Source organism: Camelus ferus, chromosome X (genome assembly GCF_009834535.1).
Source record: "Camelus ferus isolate YT-003-E chromosome X, BCGSAC_Cfer_1.0, whole genome shotgun sequence".
In the NCBI taxonomy this organism is placed as follows: Eukaryota; Metazoa; Chordata; class Mammalia; order Artiodactyla; family Camelidae; genus Camelus; species Camelus ferus.
The window spans coordinates 74,179,318-74,200,272 of NC_045732.1; positions in this window are offsets into that span (position 1 = coordinate 74,179,318).

The following is a 20,955-nucleotide window of genomic DNA, read 5'->3' on the forward strand; positions in this document are numbered from 1 at the left end:
GGAGGGGAGAGATGCAAATAAAGAGCCTTAGAAACAATTGTCTCTAGGCCCTTGAGGAACCTGCAGCTCTTTGGTAACTAAAACCATCCATTTTGAAGACATTTTTGTTGACTCTTTATTGCCATTGACAGATGTAACACTTGCTGGATTATTATTTAAGAAAAACCATATTCACAAATGCAGAAGTATTTCAAGGGAAAATCGAAGTCACCCCTGCTCAGATCTACTCCCCAGTGTAACCATCTTTATACACTTAAAAGGTATCCATGGGTTTGGCACCAACCCCAGGGCAGCACCTAACTCCTGGCATGCTGATGCCCCTAACTCCTCAGAATTCCCTGCCTCTGTTCTGCTCCCTCACAGAGGACCTGAGCAGGCCCAGGCCCCCTAAGACCACCTGCAGCCCGGCTACTCCCAGCTTTGGCTCTTGGCTCAGGCTGACTCACATCCCCCTTTCTCCTGCTTTCCCTGCTGTTGGGGCAGAGGTGGTGGGAATTTTCAGGGCTGGAAGCAGAAGGACAATGAGGGCCCTGAGCTGCTTTGTCCTGGCCAGGCAGCTGCCTTTTTGCATTTCAGGTCAACACAGGAACCTTCACAGAGCCCAGCTGCCATCAGCTCCTAGTGGGTGAGGGGAGGGTTACTGCCCTGCCACAACATGCCCACCTTGTTGAGGGCGGAAAGTGAGGAGATCGGCCGCCTCTTCCCCAGATGGAATTACCTGACTGGTGCCTGGGCTCTGATCTCAGCTGCCCCTCTGGATTCCTCTGTTTCTTTTCCTTCACTCTAGGGAGTAGTGGCTCTTTGCCCGCGCAGAGATCCCAGTCAGAGCCTTTTTGCTGTTTCTGTTCCCTGGACAGACACAGGTTCAGTAAGCAGTCATTGTGCCAGGAAACCAAGGTCCAGCGAAGCAAAGTGGTTTGCCAATGCGAACCAGGATTAGTTCACACACGGTGGGCTCTCATGCTGCAAATCCATTGCTGCCCTTGTGCAGACGGCCACAGAGAGCAAGAGAAGATGTTCAACATCATTAGTCATTAGGGAACTGAAAATTAAAACCACAAGGAGGTACCACTTCCCACCTACATAGATGGCTATATTAAAAAATAAAATGGAAATTAACAAGCTTATGAGGATGTGGATAAATTAAACCCCTCATACACTGGTGGGAATGTAAAATGGTGCAGACATTGTGGAAAGCAATTTGACTCTCACCAAAAGTTAAAGAGTGACCACATGATTAGCAATTCCACTCCTAGACATATATCCCAGAGAACTGAAAAGAGACATTCAAACCAAAACTTGTACCTGAACGTTTATGACAGCATTATTCATAAATTCAAAATGGGTAACAACCCAAATGTCCATCAGCTGACGAATGTTTAAAGCAAAATATGCTTTACCCATACTATAGATTTTTATTTAGCCATAATATGGAATGAACTACTGATACGTGCTAAAAACCATGATAAGCCTTAAAGACATTTTTATACATGGAAAAAGCTAGACACCAAAGAACACACATTTTATGATCTCATTCACATCAAATACCCAGAACAGGCAAATCTGCAGAAATAGAAAATTAATTCATGGTTACCAGGGAATAGTGAGAGGAGGATGTTGGGAGGAAAACTTTTCCTTCACCATCTTAGGTTCCAGTGGCTAGGGGCTTGAAAATTAAATAACAGTAAATGAACAGGAGAAAAGTTTATTTACTATATAGAAGCTTTCAGACGAAGAGGCTCCCTAAACAGCCAGAGATAGGGGTTTATATACCAGCTTCACAAGGAGGGGTTGGTGGATTAGGACTTCAAAGGATAGAAGTCTGATGAGACTTGTTTACAAAATCTTTTGGAATATTCTGGTATCCAAAATCAGGCCTCCCTGATCAGACACCCTGCCTCATGTGGGTGGGGTGGTGGAATCTGTCTCTCATAAAGTTCTGCTTTAGTCAGATAAGGGAACTTCAGAAAAGATTTAGTTCCGCCTCCATTGTAGGTCAGATGTTTTCACTTTGAAATCATCTTTATACCACTGCAGTGGGTTATCAGTCCCACGGGAGAATAGGAATGACTAGTAAGTATGGACTTTCTTTCTGGGGTGATGAAAGTGTCCTAAAATTTATTGTGGTCATGGGCCCACAATTTTCTGAACATACTAAAAAACTCCCATAACTTGTACGCTTTAATGTGGTGGATTATGTAGTATCTAAATGGCATATCAAAAATAAAAAAGTAAGCCAACTTGTAAATTTAATAAAAATTAAGTAAAAGATGGATGGGAAATTTTATAATGTGGGTGAAGCACAGTGAGAGTACACCAACCCACTGATTAATTTTTACATCAAAAATGTGGGAAACTGTGGGGAACAGATATCGTGTGTGTTTGGATATGATGCAATAGGAGGACAAAGCATCAATTGTAATATGTTCTTGCTAAAATAATTGAGCCTGAATCTAACCAAGCCCTTAGATCTCACTACAGGATATTCTGTTTCTAATGGAACATGTTCAGGACAGGATGCATACAGACACATACAGAATGTAATTCTACAGGACAAATAATCCAGTCTTTTCATCAAAGAAAGTGGGGAGAGGCTGTTATAGATGAAAAGAGAGTTAAGTCATATTTCAGCTAATGCTATGTAAGATACTTGTTTGCATCCAAATAAGAACAAATAAAATTTAAGAGAGATATTTATGTCAAGGAGGTACACTGGACGTGGATGTTTTCCAGTGGCATTAAGGAATAGTTGTAATTTTTGTCTGATGCAATGATAGTATTTTGGTTATGGTTTTTTAAAGCCGTATTCATTATAGTTTATGGTACAGTAGAGTATGCGGAGGAAATAACTCCTCGGGTTTATGCATGAAGTCGTATGATATCTGGAATATCTTTGAAATATGCTAAAAAACAAATAAAACTTAGTTGGCAAAATGTTGATTGTTGAAGCTGCTTTACTGACATATAGAATTTTTGTTAATATTGTTCTGTCTGCTTTGTTTGAAGTGATCCATGATAAAGAGCTATAAATATCCACAAACACAACTGTGCCAACCAAAACTGATAATTATATTTTGGGTATGTTATTGAGATATATGGGAGAAAATGCCAACTGAAAGAGTTGATTCTGAATGCATTTACAGACCTGTAATTGGTTGTGTCTTCAGTTAGGACTGCAAATAGGTGTTTTTTAAATCTTGTAGAATTATTCAACAGCTTAAAGGGTATTTATTTTTAATGATTCCTTGTATGAGAATGTAAGTATATGGAGGCAATTCTGAAAGACACACACTATTATCGGGTCCAAACTCATTCTTCTTGCTGAACGACAGGCCAATAAATCGGGAGACAAAGTGTTGCGGCAAGGAATAGGACTTTATTCTGAAAGCCATAAGACCGAGAAGATGGCAGACTAACGTCCTGGAGAACTATCTTCCCCCATGTCAGAATGTAGGCTCCTTTTATACCAAAAAGGGGAGGGAATATGGTTGGTTGTCTCCAACTTCTTGGTGTTGGAATCCTTTGTTCTTTCAGCTGTCCACATAGGTCAAGTGGTGGTTTCCCTGCAAACCTCCAACAAGATAAATGTTATTTTCTATTCTTCAACTTTTTATCTTTATATGAATGGGAAAGTGTTAAACCCTTAAAAATCGGAACCTTGAGAGTGGGATATCCTGTATATTTCAGGCTCTAGGCAACATTCTTTTACAAAATTTGCAGAACCAGCAAGACTAAGAACAGGAAACAGAGCACAGGGTTAGAGCTAAAGGAGCACATCTAATATGGAGTCAGGTATGTTCTTTTCTGTTATAACACTATACAGTTAACAGGGTCACCTCTGGCAATGGCATGACTATTAGTGCTAGTGCCTCTAGAAGCTGATGAATAGTGTGGAAATTAACTTTAAAAATCCACATGTGCACATACACACACAAATGAGCAGATACTTCAGGAACTTTAAGGAAACCTATGGACCTCTCTCTTGAGAGCACCTGGACTTAGGGAGTGCAATGTCTCATTCGGTTTCACACAGATGTGATTCTACTGTTGCCCATCTTTCAAATCATATCTGAAACTCTCCAATGATTTTCCATTGAAATTAGAATGAAAATATTTTTCAAGCATGGCCAGCAATGAACAAGATCAGGCTACTCTTTGCCCTGATTATTTAAACTCTTTTCTCCTTGGTTATGTTGCCCTAGACACACAGGTTTTTCCCTTTAAGCTTTATTAATATGAGTATAAGTGACAGAAGATACCCTGTTTAAAGTATACAATTTGATAAATATTGACATGTGTTTCACCTGAGAGATAATCACTATACTCAAAATAACGAATATATCCATCACACCAAAAAGTTTTTTGTTCCCTTGGTATATATAATAATGAGAACAGCATTATTCTCTGAAGAGGTTCTTTAGTTATTTTTTCCATGCTTAACTAAGGATAATTTATTATTAAGGCAATTACATATATCGAAAAAACTTGCTCCTGGTGTACTTGTACTTGAGAAATTTTTCCTTATGTTTTGATACTTTCTGCCCCAGATTGAATGTTTGAATATTACTCAAGTACAATCTTTCACAAGAATCTCATATTAACAAGTGTTATTATATCTCCTCCTATCAATGCTTTTGTTTAAGGTATTTTGAATGTTAATCATCATAAATATAGAGTCTGGCACATTTCCACCCACAACAAATCATGAAAGAAATTTTATAGAATTCTGTAATCATAAAAGTTGAAAAATATTGGAATCATTTTTAAATAGTAAGAATGTGCTTAAAATATATTCATGGATGCTTGGTTATGGCCCTCAGCACACGTCCTGTTGAATTCATTAAGTTAGCTAAGAAAAGAATATGTGGCAGCTTATGATTTATGTGTGGGATAGGCCAATTTATCTTTAATGGCAATAGGTATAAAATGGTAATCTATAAAATGGTCAGTTTTATGTTATGTATTGTAGGAGAGGAATACGTTTTCCTCAACCCACTTAGCATCCCTGGCTAGATCTGAAAATGAAACTGACAGAGACATTTGATATGTTTTATGTGACACAGAATCTTTCATAAGGAAATGAAGATGTGAAGAATGGTTAAACTCACGTCTTTAATGCTAGGTTTGATGAAGGGTGGACTGTTGTGAAGGGATATGATAGATTAAGGAGTATGAAGTAATTGTAGTAAACGGGGGTCATCTTAGCAAGGCCTGTTTGTTCAGATTCTTCTTTGTACACCTTCTAATTCAGAGATAAAGATGCTCCTTTCCTCCAGGTATAGGGTGGGCACCTGTCACAGGAGGGTTTTATGACCCATTTGAGGGGAGAAAGGTGATTGGGGGAGAAGGTAAAGAGCACAAACTGTTTCTGCCATTTCTCAAACTCCTTTAGCTTAAAATATTCACTATGCCAAGGTGCCATATTTTAGGGTAGCATGTCCTGAACCCTATTAGTATACTTTACCACAATAAAATAAGTGATACTCTGCATTGTGGACTTATAGGATGGCTGGGTCTGCTGTGATAATTTCTCATCACTTTTGTTTAATTTTAATGAATTCTTGTGTAGATTAGTGAAAAGCTGAAGAAAATAAAAACAAAAATGATAAGGATCATTAAATGTTAGATTAAATATTTTAATTTAATCACATATCCTCTCATTTCTGTTTTGCAAAACCTTTTAAATATTGTTTCGGTTATGTAGTACTTTACACTTCTGGACCCAAAACATAACCTCGAAATTTCTTTTCCCTAATAAAGTTACTATAATCTACTGTTGCTTCCTCATCACCTTTAATACATATAGAAGAAAACACTAGCCATTGTATATTAAAGTGATTGATGAAATGAAATAACATTAGGCTGTGGAAAGAATATGGTCAGAAGCAATCAGCCTCAATAACACCCCATTACACTCCTTCAGCTATCACTTCCTTACAATAGGTAGTTCTTGGAGGTCTGTGAGATGGCTATCTAGTTCTATGGTCTCTAAAGTCAGCCTTCTTGATGGCAACAAAAACCAAATAACCTCCCACCCTCGCTGCTTAGAGTGAGTTCATTTAGCTACTTTAGATTTTCTACTGTACATTTGAAAAATGACATTCCTATTTCATAAGGTTTGGTAAAATTTAGGTCCTCTTTTCTTTTAATGTTAATGTCTTACACAAATGCTTTTTAGCAATTGCCAGCTTTATTTATACCTAGATTGTCTTTTGTTTGTTTCATGAAAGCATAGCTACAATTATTACTAGGTTCTACCCAAAGTTTCATTCCTTTTCTTTCTACTTCCTATGAATCTTTCATATAGTATTCCTTTCCTGTTGGTGGAAGGGAGGAGGATTGAAGCAGAAGCCAAAAACTCTAGTTTTCATCTGTCTGACAAGAAACTAAAGTGCTTTCATATTGCTGTCTCTTCAAAACTGACTTTTCATGGAGATTAGATAATCATTTTTCCTATTTCACTCCAGATGTCATAGAGCATCACAGAAGTTACTAAGGGTTTCTGAAGAAATGTCTATTTTTCTTGTTACTAGAATAGATTCTAACAGCTTGAGCATCAAATGTTTGTAGGAAACTGTCAGTTTAATTGGTGAAAACACTGCATGGTTTTTGATTAATAGATCTTTATGTACCTAATGTTCTTATTTTAAGTAGCATATTCAAAACTCAGTTTGAGAATCTTAGAATCCACTTAGTTTTAGGCACTTTCACCAGTCACACAGGACTGGAGCAAATTGTGACTCTCTCTGTCAAAGCTTTCCGTAAGGATATATTTTAGGAAAAGCAGCGCTGAAAAACAATAACAAAGTCGTTTCAGTGTTTGATGCTTTATTCTCTTATTCTCTTCACCAATATTTAGAATGAAACCATGTATATTCTCCCAATGACTACATGTATACCTTCTCTTCTTCTGAGTCATTTAAAGTGGCAGTATAAAGGAAAAAAGAAAAGAGGTTATAGAATGATAAGCAAGCAGTAAGACCTGATCTCAGCAATGCTGCTAATTGGCTGTGGCTTTAAGTAAGTCACACTCCTTGGATCCTAAATGCTTCATCGTTAGACGTGGAGGATAAAATTAGTGGACTTCTAAGAAGGCTTCTCCCGGCTCACATATTGCGGATTTGTGTGATTCTGATTCCATGTGTTGTTAATTTTAAATTCGAGAAAAACTGTATGCCTCTCTGCAAAGGTAGCAATGAAACATTTACAGAAAGCAGTGGTGAACAGTGTGCTTGTGAAGGCACTATGCTCAAAAAGCCCAGGAGGAGAAGCTAATTGCAGGGGGGAAGATGGGAATGTGGATTCAGAGAAATCATAACATGAATAGTAGTGAAGGTGAACAAGCTCACGTCTTCTCAGTGAGCTAGGAAACCAGGTCATTGATTGATCATGAAAGCTCTGGGGAGGGTGTGAAATTTAATGAAACTAGAGAAGATTTGGATCAGCCCCTGTGGCACATTCTCCAGGGAATCGGGTATGAATGGATAGAACAGTTATTAAGTAGTATTTCAGGCTGGACCCCACATTGCTCACTTGCTCTTTCTTCAGACTTGGATCTGAATGCCTTCTATAATTTCTAAAGTTCAAATATACTCTGATAATGAATATTTACTAACAGTTTAGGTAATTTTTATTGTTCCACATAAGCTAAAAACAATTCTAGACAAGATCTATCACTTTTAGAAACAAAAGTAGCGCTGTTGGGTTATGCATACAGCCTTCTAAAATGACTTGAGGTGACACTGCCACAAAAGTGAAGTAAGATGTGTATGGTTTTTTTTAGTAGGACTTAAGAAGTGTTCATGTGAAGTATTTAGGCTTGTCTGGACTTGTTTAGAGGCTTGAATGAGACAGTTCTGGCAGGACACAGCAGAATAATGCTCACCATTCAGCCAATCCCTCTGGCTTTGTACTGTATTTTAACCTCCCACATTTCATCTCATAACATTTTATACAAGTGTTTTGATTTGCCATCTCAAGGACAATGCCTTTATGGTGTATATCATTCTACTGTCTGGTTTTGTGGCGCACATCTTTTACAATGCCAGAAAATGAAGGATGCAGTAGAAAGATTCTAATTTGTATTTATGTGCATCAATTTGAATGTTCTGGAAGTGTGATTCCTTTTCAAGGTTAAATATATTTAAGAAGTTGAACTGACAGCTTATCTTTAGACTTAATTTTCTAATTTATTAAACCTAGATCCATAGTATATATAACATTAAAAAACAGCATACATTATTAAGATACAATTTTCAACAGCAAAATAACAAAAATGTCCATGAAATAGGGAGAGAAACGTGGTCCATCCGTTTAAAATTTTTTTTATAGTTTTTCTTTTCCGGGAGTGAAAATGTTTTGTTTGCCTTGGGCTGAGGGCATATTTTTCCATTACTACCACTACTACTACCAGCACTAACCCCATCCCCACACAGAGGTATTAAATTGTCATGAAAACAATCATGAGTGAAGGCCTGGGAATTAAAGAAGCAAAGAGTGTTCCATTTACTTTGTACGTAATATTGTTTAATACTTTCAGAAAATCATATGTTATTAAGTGTGCATTTATGGTGGTGATCATTGCAGATAAAATAAGAATTCAGAGCCTGAACTTAAGCGCAAAACAAGATGCCAAAAAAAAAAAAAAAAGGAAGAAAAGATCAAAGAGCTTGGAACAGAATTCCAGCAAAGTTGAACCCAGGTAATGAAACTAGATATATATTGTATCATGTCAAGATGAGTTCTGTGGTAGAAAATTATCTGTTAAATGGAAGGAAAATGTGACTAGTAACAGACTTTCTGGTATATCAACATTTTAGTTTAAATAACTCTATGAGTCTGATTTCCTAAGACAAATCATTTCCATGTGTGGAAAGACTCAAGCTTTGGTTTTTTAAACTCCCTAAATATGTTGTGACAGAATACATTATACAAGCAAAACTGTTTTTGAGAGAAAATTTTCATTTTAATTTGAAAACTTGGGGCAACTTTTGTATTTCTCTCAGTTCTCCAGAGAAACAGAACCAGCAGGGTATATTTTATGTGTGTGTATATATATATAAAAAATAAGGAATTGACTCACATGATTACGGTGGCAGGCAAATCCTAAGATCTGCAGGGTGAGTTGGCAAGCTGGGATTTCAGGAGAGCAATTGGTGTAGTTCTAGTCTGAGTCCAAAGGCCTGAGAACCATGAAAGCCAATGGTGTATAGTTCCTGTTGGAAGGCCAGCACTCTTGAGACCCAGAAAGAGTCAGTGTTTCAGTTCGAGTTCCAGTGCACACAGAAAAGCTGATGTCCCAGTTCAAAGGCAGTTAAGCAGGAAGAATTCCCTCTTATTAGTTGGAAGATCAGCATTTTTGTTATAATCAGGTCTTCAACTGATTGGATGAGGCACACCCACATTAGGGAGGGCAATCTGCTTTACTCAGTCTGTTAAGTCACATGTTAATCTCATCCATTAACACCCTCACAGAAACATCCAGAATGATGTTTGACCATATATCTGGGTTCCCTGTTACCCCATCATGTTGACACATAAAATTAACCATGAGAACCACATGTCCTTTCATGAAGAAAATCTTCAATTATTTTAATGATCCCAAAAGCTTTTGTAGACTTCTGTAATCTTGACTACTATCATTTGAAAACCTATCAACTTTATAGTCCCACCTACATTCTCTTTGAGGAAAGCTTTCACGTATACTTAAAGTCTTTCTTAAGTGGTCTATACTTTACAACTAATTAAGTGCCCTCCTCAAGACAGCTTGTTTGGAGAGAATATTCACGATGTGAAGATTGCCTCTTAACATAGTGGATCCTCAATAGGTGTTTGTTGCTTGAATTGGTCTGTTTCTACTAAAAAGTTATGTAAAAACTCAACAGTAAACTCCAAATGACCCGATCTGGTAGCCTTTTCCTGGCTTAACTCTGCTTTCCTATATCTGTAAAATTTGATAATTTTTCAGTAAAGCTTTCATTTTTTTCTCTATCCTCCTACTTCACTTTTCACATCTATAAGAAGTCAGTTTCTTTCCTTTTTTTACTTCCCAAATTAGAGCATTCACCTAGGTTCTGTCCTCAGTTCATGACAAATGACATGTATTCATGAGGAGGTAGTCTGCTGTAGCAGAAAGAGAACTGAATTATATGAAGAACTGCATTCAAATCCTAATCACGTTTTACACTAAATTTGTGACCTTTTTACCTGTCACTTAAACTTTTGGAGTCTCAGTTTTCTCATCTATAAGCAGTAAGATGAAATTACTTGCCCTACCTATATTACAGGGTTATAGCAAAGATCAAAAGGGACAATAGATGTAAAAACTTTGATAAGCATGTACTACTACGCAAGGAATATTTCTTATTTTATTAGAAGACAGCTAGGTCATTGGCACTGTGAGATAAACACTTTGTATAAAAGCTAATTAGCCCAAAGGGGATCAAACCATATCCTTGTATTAATTATCCATATTTGAACCAACTAGTCTCACAGGTCCAGCACAGATAGTGTACCTCTTCTTTGTATATGTTCATCATGAAGTCTGATTTTTCTGTTTTAGATTAGTATGTCACAAAGTTTTTAATGAGGATGCCAACCCTTCTAGCATTAGAATGTTAGAGCAGAAGTAGTCATTCTGTGGAATTTAAAATGCTAATCCAATATGTGTACAACTCCTTTGTGTGTACTGTTAAGTCCTTGAATATTGATAAGTTAATAAGTAGTGTATAATCTCTAAAAATTCCACAAATTTCTACTATTAGACTACTGCATATTTTATCACAAGCATTTGAAAATTGGGATTATTTATATTAGAGGAGCATGGGCCCTCAGGTTACTTGTAAACTTCAGGATGTCTTTCACTGCATCCACAGACAGATGGAGGGCCATCCCCATCACCAGCTCTACCAGCACTTCTTCTATCCACAGGATTTGCTCCTCTTCCTCCAATTCCTTTACCTGGAATAAGTGATAAGCCATCACCACCACCATCATTGTTCAAGAACCTCCTCCTTCAGGACCATTGCTTACTCTATCTTAAGGAATGAAGCATAAATAAATGCATAAACCTGAACTCTGTGGATTGGTTCTTGAACCCTATGACTTGATTTCAAATGACCAAAGGCAAAATGTTGACTAGAGTTTATAACATCCTGTAGCCATTGGTGATTAATAAGCAAATAAATGTATACCTGTGTATAAGAAAGAATAAGACTGCTGACTCATTTGCTTTCTTTTCTGAACTCACCATTTCATGTTCTTTTTTCAGTATAGTATCTCAATAATTGGAAACTCCATAGCGAATGTGAAATTCATGTAGAAGGCAAAGAAGAAATAAGAAAATTGTATAAAGATAATTGTATTAGTTTCCTGAGGCTACTAAAACAAATTACCACAAACTGGATGGTTTAAAACAACAAAAACTTATCTTTCACAGTTCTGGAGTACAGAAGTCCAAAATCAAAGTGATGAGAGGGCCGCATTCCCTCTGGAGATCCTAGGGACAATCTCTTTCTTGCTTCTTCCAGCTTCTGATGCCAGTTGGCACTCCTTGGCTTGTGGCCACATCTCGCTCCATTCTGTTTTCACACTGCCTTCTCCTCTTGGTGTCTGTAAACTCTCTCTACCTCTCTTTTGTAAGGTGATTGCATTCAGGGCTCACCTAGATAATGCAGAATAAGCACCTCCTCTTGAGATCCTTAACTTAAAATCATACCCTCTGCCATTTAAGGAAATCACAGATTCTAGGGATTAGGATGTAGACATATCTTTTGGGGGGTCACCATTCATCCCACTACAATAACATGGGAAACACAACCCTAAATGAAATGCAGTTTTGATCTTTTACCATCTTTAATGTATTATAAGTGCTTTTTAAAATATACAAACAATTCATACAACTGAACTTCAGATAAACAAACAACCAGATTAAAAAATGGGCAAAGGAACTGAATAGACATTTTTTCCAAAGAAAACATACAGGCATCTGAAAATATGCTCAACATCACTAACCATCAGGGAGACACAAATCAAAACCACAATGAAGTATCATCCCACACCTGTCAGAATGGCTACTATCAAAAAGACAGCAAATAACAAGTGTTGGCCAGGATATTGAGAAAAGGGAAACCCCATGCAATGTTGGTGGGAATGTAAATTGGTGCAGCTACTATGGAAAACAGTGTTGAGATTCCTCAAAATTTTAAAAATAGTAATACCATAGGACCCAGCAATTCCACTCCTGGCTATTTATTTGAAGAGAATGAAAACCCTATTTGAAAAGTCATATGCACCCTATGTTCATTGTGCCATTACTTAGAATAGCCGAGATACGGAAGCAATCTGTGTGCCCATCAATAAGTGCGTGGATAAAGATGTGGTATATATATGTGTGTGTGGTATATATATATACACACACACCAGAATATTACTCAGATGTAAAAAAGAATGAAATCTTGCCATTTGTGACAACATGAATGGACCTAGAGGGTATCATGCTAAATGAAACAAGCCAGACAGAAAAAGACAAATACTGTATGATTTCACCTATATGTGGAATCTAAAAAACAAAACAAATGAATAAGCATTCAAAAACAGAAAGAGAGTTATAGATACAGAGAGCAAACTGGTGGTTGCCAGAGGGGAGAGGGTCAGGGAGGAAAGAAGTAGGTGAGGGAGATTAAGAGGCACAAATTTCCAGCTGCAAAAAAAAAATGTCACGGGTGACAGTGTGGGGAATATAGTCAATAGCTATGTAAATCGTCATATGGTGACATATTGTAACTAGATTTATAGTGGTGATCATTTTAAAATGCATAGAAATTTTGAACCACTATATTGTGTAACAGAAACTAATAGTGTTATAGGTTAATTATACTTCAAAAACAAACAAATAAACAAAGTCACAGAAAGAGATCAGATTTGTGGTTACTAGAGGCAAAGGGTGAAGGGAGAGGGAATTGGATGAAGGCAGTTAAAATATACAAACTCACAGTTATAAGATGAATAAGTACTAGGGATATAATGTATAACATGATAAATATAATTAACACTACTGTATGCTATATATGCAATTTGTTTAGAGAGTAAATCCTGATTTCCCATCACAAGGAAAAACATTTTTTTCTGTTTCTTTAATCTTGTATATGAGACGATGGATGTTCACTAAACTTGTGATGATCATTTCATGATATATGTAAGTCAAATCATATTGTACACCTTAAACTTATACAGTGTTGAATGTCAGTGTTGAATAAAACGGAAAGAAAAAATAAAATAAAACTAATTTTAAAAGTTTAAGAAATAAAAAGTTTATCAGAAAGGTTACACATACCCATTAACTAGGAACTAATTTTCTAATGAAAATGCCCTTACCCAGACCACCATATTGGGAAATGACGCATTCATGGGTAAAGAAATCAGAAAGGCAATTTTATTATTTTTAAAAATTTTATTTATTTATTGAATATTTACTCTTGGCAAAAAGGAGGTCTTGTGAATGAATGTCACACGCTGATTGCTCAGTTTGTTTAACTTTGTTGTATAATCAGTAGTAGGAACACGTTCATTTTCCTTGCCATTGTACTTCATTGGTTTTGCTTCGCTGGACAACCTTTGTGTTCTCTGTTCTAATACAGCGTAGTTCTCAGCATACTCTCCTTGGTTTTGATCCACTTAGAGACAAATTTCTTTCCTTCTGTCTGTATACCACTTGATAAATCTATGTCAGCTGAATTTCTCAGTGTTTTTTGGTAAGATGTTGCACACCTGTGTATTTTGTTTATCTGCCAGAGATACATAGAGAGTGAAAGTTTTTCAACTTTAAATTCCTTGATACTTAAAAATGACTAATATACCTTGCCCCACTTGGTGGCTGGGAGGCAGTATTCCCCTTTTAATGAAGTGATATCTAGGAGACAGAGTTGGGTGAGCTAGATAGGTGGTGTTTCTCTCCCTTCCAACTGGAGAGACGAGGAAGGAGCTGGAGAAAGGAATTTTTCAACATATTTATAGCGTCTTGTGTAGAACCCCCAAGTGACCTGTACAAGAAATTGAAATCCTGCCCAAGTTTTCAGATTCGCCTCTGGGTAGCAAATAAATGAAGCAGAGTTGAATAGCTTTTTAAGGCCTGTGAAAACCAAATTGTCATTTGAAACATAGCCCACAAAAGTAGGCCAAAACCTGAGGGCTAAATCTAAACTGCTTGCTAGAATATAAGATGTAAGTATGATTTGGACACTCAAAACATAATACTTGCATGTCCAGAATACAATCATAAATCACTTGTCATATGAAGAACCAGAAAAATCTTGAATGAAAAAAATACAATTAACAGATGTCAACACTAACATGACACAAATGAATTGCTCTCTCTAATCAAGTATTTGTTCGAATGTTATCTCAAAGAAGCCTTCCCTGATCACCTATAATCTGTCACTCTAACCACTCAGTCTGCTTTGTTTTTCTCAAACCTATCTAATATTATGCGTCCATTTGTTTTGTGTATTTCTCCCCAATAGTTTTAATTGTTTACAGTTCAGGGGCTTTGTTTTGTTCACACTGTACATTTCCATAAGAAACAATACATTTCCATATGAAACAAAAAGCATAGGTACCTAGGATTTTATTGATAGGCAAATACCCTTAATGGTGTTAATCTTTTCTCTGGGAGAATGATTGGGCAAATGAGAGGCATAGACATTCTTCTGAGCATTTTAGTGTCATTTGGAGTATTGCAAAAAGCAACTGTTCTGTGGCATTCCAGAGGATATCATGGAGGCCCAAGACTGAAGCCTTAGTTGCTCTAGGGTAAGACTGCCTGGTTGCTAGGTAGTCAGTGGTTTTAAGGAGGTACAAAGAAGTACTTCTAGTGGAATATTCTACTTGCAGGTATGCATTCAGTTGTTTTTGGTAAGCTGACAAATCATGTTTCTATTAAAACATATAGCATCAGCTCAACTGCAGATTACAGGCCCAGCCTGGGTGCTAAATGAAGACAGGACATCACTTGACTGTGGGCCATTACACTAATAAACCAGAGTCAAATTCTTGAAAGTAGGATGTATCAAAAAGCCATAGGGGCCTTCTAAACCAGAAATCAATAAATTGGGAATGGACCACAAGTAAATATCTGGTTATGAAACCAAAAATATAGAGAAGTAATTTATGATCAATAAAGTCCCAGGTAGACAGTAGAAAGCCCACACTCAAGAGCAAAGTCTGTACCAAAAGAGCATAGTGTTAAAGGATATGTATTCTGACACTTACTAAAATGGTGAGGAAGAATTCATTCAAAATTATTTCAATAGGAGTATTGCAGTAGGGGAGAGAGATTGGGCTCATCTCCAAATATAAGAAGGACATGGGAGGATTTCTATCCAAGGAGCAGGGTGAGAGGGTCAGTGGATAGAAAATTAGTCAGAGGAGCTATCAAAGGTAGAAGGATTCTTGCTAAACAGACCTAACAGGATTCTTGGTAATGGCAGGCCAAGGACTTATACATCAAATGTGGGAGATGAAAAACTTGATCAGATATCAAGTATGGGAGATTCTCTCTAAACTGACTTAGCAGGATTCTTGCTAAAATCAGACTGGGTAAGCCAAAGATAGGACTGGGGCCAAGGTTAAAGCATAGTTGAAAAGAGGGCTCAGAGGAACCTAACTAAGTTTGGCCAAGGAGAGAGTCTTTATTAGTAACTCCCTTCATTTTAAGAGTCCACTGAAGTTGGTTCTTAGGTCATAAGGAAATGATCAAAGGTAGGAACCTCATGAAGGTAGAAGATAAGGTATTCTTCCATTAACCTGCACATAATGGTCAGTGCATGTGTGAAACAGACAGAAGATAATGAACACTTTCCATCAATAGTAGGAACAAATTTACCATGAGAGACATGGTAAATAAACAAGGGGTTGACATGCCTAAGAAGAAAGACTTCCTTAGTCCTAGCCAAAGCAACCACACAAGAAAAGGAAATAAAAGGGATCCAAATTGGAAGAGGAGAGGTAAAATTGTTACTATATGTGGATGACATGATACTATATATAGAAAACCCTAAAGGCTCCACACAAAAACTGCTAGAGCAATAAAAAGAATTTGGCAGGGTAGCAGGATACAAGATTGACATACAGAAATCAGTTGAATTTTTTTTTACACGAACAATGAAAGATCAGAAGAGGAAAGTAAACAAACAATCCCTTTAAAAATTGTATCAAAAAATAGAATACTTATGAATAGACCTGATCAAGGAGGTGAAACACTTTTATGAGAAGAAATATAAAACATTGATTAAGTAAATTAAAGATGACTTAAAGAAATGGAAAGATATCCCATGCTCTTGGATTCGAAGAATTAATATTGTTAAAATGGACATACTACCCAAAGCAATCTACAGATTTAATGTGATCCCTATCAAACTACTCAGGACATTTTTCACAGAACTAGAACAAATAATTCTAAAATTTATATGGAATCACAAAAGATCCAGAATTGCCAAAGCAATACTGAAGAAAAAGAATGAAGCCAGAGGACTAACCCTCCTAGACTTCAGACAGTACTACAGAGCTACAGTAATCATAACAGCATGGTATTGGTACAAAAATAGACATATATATCAATGGAACAGAATAGAGAGCCCTGAGCACCTATGGAAGCCCTGGATTTTGGCATGCTCTCTTGCTGCTGCATAATTTCCCCTGGGTATGCACACTGCAGGGGAGGCTAGTGATAGGGGTTAGGTTGGAAGTGTGCAGGTGCACAGCTGAAGGGGCTAGCTACAGGCAGGTATGGTGGTTCTGGCCCTTGACAGAAGGCAGGGCTTGATCTGGGCCCACAAGCAGCTGTGGGGGCCCTGGTTGTTGTTGTACTTTCCCATGGCTGCACAGTTTCCCAGGAGGTGTGCATACTGAATTGGAGGTAGATGATGGGCATCAGGCTAGTGGTATGCAGCACACAGCTGAAGGGGATAGACCCAATCTTGGGCACAACAGTGGGAGTCAGCTATGGGGGTCTAGGCTGGTGTCTTGCACTCACATAGCCCCAGATACCTGAGTTAGCTATTGGTGCAGGTCACAGGCATGGAAGGACTCAGGCAGCTAGTGACTTACATGGCTGGAGATTCCTGGGATGGCTACTGGTGCAGTTTCCAACTCCAGTAGGGGTGGTGAGGGAGGGACTCAGGTGGCTGGCATCAGCAAATGCAAAAAACCGTGGAGCAAAAGCTGGCAAATCTGCAGGGCATCTGTAGAGTCTGTGCTGGCTGTTGACGTCAACAGTGGTGAAATCTGCTGAATTTGTATGCATTGCAGTTCTCTGTACCACAATGGCTCTTCTGCTAATATTAGCCCTTGCTTTTCTTCTTTGTTCCTAGCCAGTGCTGTAAGTCTCAGGTTTGCTGATATGGTGAGGTTAAATTAAAGTGGGACCTTCACACCCTGCCCGAAGAGGCTGGAGAAGATGGTCACTTACCTCCACTCTTCCCTTGCTGGTGAGGGGAACTCTTTCTAGCTGGGAAGTTCCTTCCTGAAGATGAACAATTCTTTTTTTGTGCAGTTATTCTGAGGTTTTTTTGCTCCGCAGTGTTGCTAAAATTTCTGAAGTGGATTCTGGAGGTTTCCCAGAGCTGTTTTTGTTCATGCATAGCTGTTCAATCATTGATCTTTATAAGGGGACATGGAGACTGGATTCTCCTATGTCTCCATTTTGGCATCCTCCTGATTTGTATGTATGTTTAACTATCCTTGCCTTCTAGGGAGAAATCCTTCTTGCTCTTGGAGTACAATTTTTTTAGTTGAATTTGGTTTGCTAGTATTTTGAGGATAATTTTTGCGTCTGTGTTTACCAAAGATGTTGATCTGTACGTTTTCTTTTCCTGTGAGGTCTTCACCTGACTTTGGTATTAGGGTGATGCTGGCCTGATAGAATGAGTTCTGAAGTGTTATTTCTTGTTTTTTCTAAGAGTTTACAATGAATTGATATTAATTCTTCTTTAAATGTTTGTTTAAATTTATCCATAAAATGTCATGTGATCCTCGTCTTTTCTTTTTTGGGAGGTTTTTGATTACTTCTTCAGTCTCCTTATTTGTTTTTATTCTTTTCACAATTGGGAGATGTATATCTCCAAGAATTTCTCCATTTCTTTTAGGTTGTCCAATTTTTTATGCATAATTTTTCATATTTTCATATGATACTTTATATTTTTGTAGAATCAGTTGTAATGACTCCTCTTTCATTTTTTAAAAAAATTAGAATTTATATTTATGTAAATGCATTTATATTTTGTACCATTTATTTATTTATTTTAGGGGGAAGGGAATTAGGTATATTTATTTATTTTTAGATGGAGGTACTGGGGATTGAACCCAGGACTTCATGCACGCTCAGCACGCACTCTACTATTGAGCTATACCTTTGCCCTTCCTCTTTCATTTTTGATCTTACTCTTTTGAGTGTTCTCTCCTTTGTTCTTATTATAGCTAGTAGTCTGTAAATTTTGTTTATCAAACACAAAACCCAAAAAACCAACTCTTAGTTTTATCAATTTTTAAGTTGTTTTTTTAATCTCAATTTATTTTTTCCTGCTCTAATTTTTATTATTTTCTTCTTTCTGCTAATTTTGCATTTAGATTTTTTCTTTCTCTGGTTCTAGTTATGTTATTTGAAATCTTTTTTAATGTATGAAAATGTTATAAAATAATGTATGAAACATTCCCTATTAGCACTCCTTTTGCTGGGTCCTGTAAGTTTTGGTATGCTTTGGAGGCTGGAAGTCTAAGATCAAAGTGCCAGCATGGTTGGTTTCTTGTGAGGACTTTCCACAGCTTATAGATGGCACCTTCTTATTGTTTTCACATGCTCTTTTCTCTGTAAGTGACAGGGAAGAGTAAACTCTAGTGTCTCTTCCTCTTCTAATAAGGACACAAGTCCAATAGGAATAGAGCCCCACATTTATGACCTCATTTAACTTTTTGTTTACTTATTTATTTTTATTGAAGTATAGTCAGTTACAAGGTGTCAATTTCTGGTATACAGCATAATGTCCAAGTCATGCATATATATACATATATTTGTTTCCATATTCTTTTTCATTAAAGGTTACTACAAGATATTAAATATAATTCCCTGTGCTATACAGAAGAAATTTGTTTTTTTAAATCAATTTTTATATATAGTGGTTATCATTTGCAAATCTCAAATTCCCAAATTTATCCCTTCCCACCCCCTTTCCCCCGTAACTATAAGATTATTTACTATGTAAGCCTGTTTTTGTTCTGTAGATGAGTTCATTAGTGTCCTTTTTTTTTTTAGATTTCACCTTTGAGTGATATCATATGGTATTTTTCTTTCTTTTTCTGGCTTACTTCACTTAGAATGATGATCTCCAGGTCCATCAAATGGCATTATTTTATTCTTTTTTATGGCTGAGTAGTATTCTATTGTAGAAATATACCACAACTTCTTTATCCAGTCATCTGTCAATGGACATTTAGGTTGTTTCCACACCTTAGCTATTGTATATAGTGCTGCTGTGAACATTGGGGTGCATTATCTTTTTGAGATAGAGTTCCCTCTGGATATATGCCTAGGAGTGGGATTGCTAGATCATATGGTAAGTCTATTTTTAGTTTTTTGAGGAATCTCCATACTGTTTTCCATAATGGCTGCACCAAACTACATTCCCACCAACAGTGTAGGAGGTTCCCTTTTCTCCACACCCTCTCCAGCATTTATCTTTCGTGGACTTTTTAATGATGGCCATTCTGACTAGTGTGATGTGATACCTCATTGTAGTTTTGATAATTACCTCCTTAAAGACCCTATCTCCAAATACAGTCACGTTTGGGCTTAGAACTTCAAAATATGAATTTGAGGGGCACAAATCAGCCCATAACAGATGGTGACAATGATAATGAAGAAGATGGTGTGGGTAGATGATGATGAGGATAGTGATGGTTATGATTAAGTTGTTGATGATGTTGATGATCATGATAATGATGGTGAGGATGATGATGTGAGTGCTGATGGTGATCTGCTGCTGCTGATGGTGATAAAGATGATTGTGATTATTATGAGATTATTTTGATTATGAAGAAGATGATGATGTTGATAATTGTGACGGTTTTGGTAATGATGATGAAGATGATGTTTATGTTTATGATGGTGATGATGATGATAGTGATGGTGAGGATAATCATATTAATAATCCTGGTGATAATGATGATGATGGCGGTGGGGAGAGGGATGGAGGGATGAATAGTTGGAGCACAGGGGATTTTTAGGGCAGTGAAACTATTCTGTATGATACTACAATAGTGGATAATATTATGCATTTGTTAAAATCAATAGAATGTACAACACGAAGGTGAATCTTAATGTAAACTATGAATTTTAGTTAATAGTAATGTATCAATATTGCTTCACTGATTATAACAAATGTACCACACTTTATAAAACACTAAAAATAGGGGTACCTATGTGTGTGTATGTGTGTGGGGGGGAGCATTTTGGGATATACAAGAACTCTGTACTTCCCACTTAATTTTTAGGTAAACCTAAAGCTACTCTAAAAAGTAAAGTGTGTTAGTCCAAAAAAAAAAAAAAAAGCACCAATCTTCCTAAAAGTGAACCAGAAAGAAAGAATAGATCAACAATATAGGAATTAGAGTTAGATTGATATCTGAGTTATCATTTTTTTAATGTTGAGGAAAAGATCTTTGAGGCCAGACTTTTTACCTAGCTAAATTTTTATTCCATTGTGAAGGAATAAGAAAAATATTCCTTGGGATACTAGGCCTTAGGGGACTTGCACTGTGGGACAGGAACCCACACTGAAAACTTGATCAGAAGTGCTCAAATGAAACTGGAAAAAATCCAAATGACAGTTCTAGAAATATAGCAAGTTAAGATAATAAAATCTCTTTGCTAAGTTTACTGATGCCTTAAAAATAAAATAAAAAATA